This window comes from Falco peregrinus, chromosome 2 (genome assembly GCF_023634155.1).
Source record: "Falco peregrinus isolate bFalPer1 chromosome 2, bFalPer1.pri, whole genome shotgun sequence".
Classification (NCBI taxonomy): domain Eukaryota; kingdom Metazoa; phylum Chordata; class Aves; order Falconiformes; family Falconidae; genus Falco; species Falco peregrinus.
This window is the reverse complement of record NC_073722.1, coordinates 26,987,868-26,993,077: the sequence shown is the minus strand read 5'-3', so window position 1 is coordinate 26,993,077 and position 5,210 is coordinate 26,987,868.

The following is a 5,210-nucleotide window of genomic DNA, read 5'->3' as shown; positions in this document are numbered from 1 at the left end:
AAAACCCCTCATTAAAAAAAAAAAAAAAAAATCAAAGAGCACAAGTTCAATTTGTATTTGTCTCATAGTTTCCAGTGCTATAGTTTGTATACTTTCTGTAGTCACTTAATTTTCTTTCTTTTTTTTATTTTTTTTAATTTTTTTTTAAGAACATGAGACTGTCTACCTGGTAGCATGGTCAAACTCCAGCAAAGACAATTAAAAAAAGATAAAAGTCAGATCCTTTTGTCCAATCTCAGAAAATGTGAATGTTAATGATACCTATTACCATTCCTGTTTAATTCTTCAAATTAGACCTTAAGTAATTGTAAGACCCTGTTTAAATAGAAATTGCTGCTGTTCTTTTATGAATGCACATGGTCAGGTGGACTCTGGTATTTTTAACATTAGCATAGCTTGTAAATTTGGATTTCTGCATAGGAAACACCTGATGAGCAAGCGAGTGAACATAGACCCACAGCACAGGCTGTGCCTTTCGGCCTTTTTTTGCAACTTACTCCATGTGCACTCAATTAAACGGCTACGCAAACAAAACTGGTATCACTTCAGAAAAACTTCTCCAGCTATGTGTTTGTCTTTACGTATTTCTCATTATGTAATTTTTAAAGCTGTGGATATTCCTGATACCAGAACTAAAGAGTAGTTAAAATGGCTGGCATTTGTAAGAGCCAGACAAACTGTTTAAATAATGCTGAAGGAATTATTGCATGTGGTTATCTCTATTTGTAGTTGATAAAGCTGCCTAGAGTAACATCCAGCAGAGCAGTATCTGCCTGTGGGCTTGTGACATGTTCATGTTTCTTGGAAGGCAAGAGTTTAACCCTTTATGAAGAGATCAGACTGAATACCCGGAATGACTGCAATTCACTCCTGGGTACGGTGGGGAGGCAGGATACCTCTGATTCTACATGCACAGCTATGAAAACAATGAAAGTGGGAAAAACCTTGCTCTGCCACAGGAAACAAAACTGAGTATGCTCACTGTATTATGATGGGCTTTGCAAGATAAAATGAAGGCAATATCCCTTTTGAGTCTCTAATTGATCAGGGGTCATGTTTTAAAGGCATATTGCCCAGCTGAAAGTACAAATTTAAAAAAAAAAAAAGTACAGCTGAAGTAATCAATATCACCACTCTATTTACAACTGAGAAAAATATTTTTAAAACTAGACTTGTTTTCAGCCTTTCTGAAAATCACAGGCTATTTGGCTTTTTATGTTGTTTTTTTCCAAAATAAATGAAAAAAAATGAGATACTAACTCTTGAGCTTGAGGGTTTTTTCCCTGTTGAACAAAACTAGTCCTACTGTTATTCTTAGTGTAGGCTTTGTCTTGCTTATTGAGAGAGGAGGTTGTTTATAAGAAAAATACATTCTCTTATATTGAGAAATAAAATTTTCTTTCTGCTAATATTTTCATGTTTATTTTATTTTCAAATTTTTGTATATCAATATGTTGATACAATTTTGGAATTGAAATCAACTTTTATTGCAACATTTGAAGCAATGTTTTATTTCCTGTCCTATAAAATTTGTATTTTGAGTTGTTTGGAACCTCACTGAAGTATAAGGCAGATCCTTGTAACTTAACACTGAGATACTTTTGAAGTCCATAAGGCAGTGTTTCTCACTGTTTAAGGACGATACACTTGAATCACTTAAGAAATAATAGAACAGAGATGTTCTGAGCTTCATATGTGTCCAAAAGACCCAAAGATTAGGAATTGCCCTAACAAAATACAGTACGGTAATGCTGAGATTATTAGGAAAACACAACAAAAATATGTTTCCTGAAATTGAAATCTTAAATTCTGTATTTTCTTATAGCATTAATAGGCATTAAATTACTCATTTACTAGACAGTAAGGTCTATTTTGGAGGAATCCTGTAGGGAATATTTTTCTTACTGGAGTCTCTAGTAAAGAAAATCAAATTTCTCTCATTGTAGAAAACAGGAATTAGCATTTTGTTGCAGACCAAAATTCCAAAAATTCTTTGTAAATCTGTGGTCTAGTTTCTATTTACATTAGGCTTTCTATTGTATCCATCACAATTATGTGTCTTTAGAAAAGACTTGATCCCATCTCAAACAGTTTTTGCTGTATAAGGTAAATGTATATGGTAAATATAAGTGATTTGCACCACACTGTTGAGGGCAGTTACATAAGTTGTGCTTTTTCAAGCACCTGGCACTAGCAGATGTGAGCAGCTGATGTTAATGTAAATATTACACTTCTTCAAAGTGAACTTTGGCTTTAGGTCTTTTCTCTCTCCTCATTTGCATATCTAGGCAGAACAAACGTGTCTTAACTCAGATACTCAGCCTAAAATTGTGTAGACACAAAACTCTACTCCTTTCGGTGTGCTGCATTTCTGCAGATCAAAGGCCAGTTTTTCAAGCCAAGCCCTGCAACAAGGAGGATACATATTCAGTGGTCAAGTGAAAAGTTGTTTTCATAATTTGCATCACTTGCCTTGGCAGAGGCAAAGATAGAAAAGGAAATTTGATAGCTAAGAATTGAACTGAATAATCATTAAGCTTCCCAAATACTGTAACATTAATGGCAGGTGCCCTGGAGGTTTCAACCTCTCCCAGCCTCGATTCATTCTGAAACTCATTAAGTGCATGGCAGGAGGCAGGAGATGCTGCTGTGCAGCAGCACACTGACATCCACATACAGCATCAAGGTTGGAGCCTGTACTGACTCTGCCGCTTGAGCTAGTGGAACAATTAATTCCTTCTTCTTCCCTTCCCTTTGCACCCTCTTCTCAGCAGCTCCCAATCACATTTTACTAGTCTGTGCTAATTGTTTTCCAGATTGACAGGCACAGTGTTTCCCCAACTCTTGGCTCAGCTAACCGAAACATCCTTCCAAATTCAAGTCACTATATGACTCTCTTTGGTTAAATTGCTCTTTATCAAGTAACATTATAGCCCAAACAGTTAAATGTGACAAAGCAGTAAGAAACTGGATTCAGAGGCTTGAAATATTTTCAGATCTTGATTCTAGTATGCTCCCAGTCCCATCAATAATAAGGAAAGACATACAGTTCACAACTTTGTCCAGATCAAGCATCTGGGAGCACAAGTCTCTGCTGCACCTTTCACATCTCATGCAGATGCAACACATTGTCTGCAACAGGGTGCCAGTGGCACTAACGCTGCTGTAGTTAGCGATGAGAAGCCTGTTGTCTTTACCTTGCCAATACATTGCCATGGTATTACAGAGTGGGTGTTTTGAACGCAAGCATCTGGTAATCATGGTAACTAACTGCTTTAGAAATATAGTGGCATCCATAATGATTTGTATTTGGGTTTTCTTTCGTAAAGTATGATGCATAAAATCAAAGCTTTTAAATGTTGAAATGGAAGGATTATGTTGATGCAATAACTATCCAGATTAGCATTTTAAAATGTTGCGACGGAGGGAAGACACAGTCGCTCAATATGAGTGATCAGCAGACTTCGTTTATTGTACCTTACAGTCACCTTTTATGCCTTCTTATAATTAGCTCATACATATTACAAAAGTTAAGCTCATTATTGGTTAGTTGCCTAAATACCAAGCCCACCCCTAGTTTCTCTTCTGTAGTTTTCTGTTCCCACCTGCAACATTCTTTTCCCACCAAAATCTTCCTGTTATTGTGTAACAAGGACAGCCAAAGACAGTGTATTTTGCTTTACTTCAGATAAGCTGAGAGCGATGTGCATTTTTGTCCAGCCAGCTGGACTATGTCTATGTGACCCTTTTCAGCTAGCCAGTTATCCACATTAAAATGCTATTCCATAGAATAAAAAAGGAACATGTCAGTATATACCGTAGACCGACTTGGTACAGTCCCTATCTCTTCATCTCCTTCCCAAGCTTCTTTGGTAGCATCTTGGCTGAGAAGTGTGGGGCAGTTACTTGAGGTAGCGGAGGAAATGCTGGGTTTGTTAGGTGGGAGGGACTCATGTTAGATGTTGTGGCTACCCCACCAGCAGGGAATTGCTGTGCAGAAGGTATCAGTGGGAGCGTTCTTCTTCATCTATGGTGCAACTTTCTTGTAAAGGTGCTGCAGAGAAACACAAACATGCACTGGGGTTTTGTTGTTTATCATAAAAACAAACAAAGAAAATGACTGCTATATTCTATTGATTAATCAGCTTTATTGTTAAACTAAAGGTACGTCTCAATGGCATTATGCAATGCTGAAAGCATGCTCTCAGAGGTAGCAGGAGCAGTAAAGTGGCAGTAGCCCAGCAGTCCATCTCGACTTTCATGCCCTACATGCCAGCAGGGCTAATTCATCCAAGCAGAGTCCTGTGGTAAGTTGTTCCCGTGTTCAGATTTCAGTGTGTATCTTTCTTGCATGTAAAGTTATTCACACTGCTATCTTGTTCCACAAATCTCTTCAGCAACTGCGGTCTGTGTGTGGATACACTTTATATTACTGTACCTCAACACAAGCAAAAATGGCAGGTGTCAGTCTTACTGTACTGAATAAATGGACTATCTCAACACATGTAGTTTTGCCATAATTTGAAATATTTTAACAGATGAAATTATATTGCATAACTGCTACGATGTTCGCTGTACAGATGCCCCAGCTGTGTATACCAATATTGTTAAATTAATCAGTGCTGAAATAGCGTCTTGTGGGGCTAATTATCTTTGCTAATTGTGGTTATTTGAAGAAAACCAGGGAAATTGCTTAAGATCTGGAACAGTTCCCTGTTAATTTTGTACTGCTGCTGTATGTAGAGCAGTACAGCAGAGCTTTATATAGGGTAGAAAAAATGCTTGCATGTGTTTGAAAGGAATACTGACTTGCTTTGCCTTTTTGAATAGTTAGTGGGTTGTGCATATATTTCTTGTCCACAAAAACAATTTCCCATGAGTCCAGGGAGAATTTTCAGCAGAAGTACAGACATTTGAGCAGGGCAGGACTGAGGAATGACACACTGTCCTTCCAGCCATCCAGTTACACAGGCGGGATAAATCACCTTTTAATTGGAGACTGCATAGTCTGAATTGTATTTCTGCCACATTTCCTCAATATACAGCTGCACAAGGAATAAAGGATGTGATAGCTTCTTTGCACCTTCTGTCACCTATATGCTCCCACCCAAATGACCAAACTTTAAATAATGATAAATTAGTTACTAGTGTTTATATTGTTCGGGCAGCCTGTTTTCCTGCAGTAAGAAGCCAGCTAGGTGTCTCAGTTG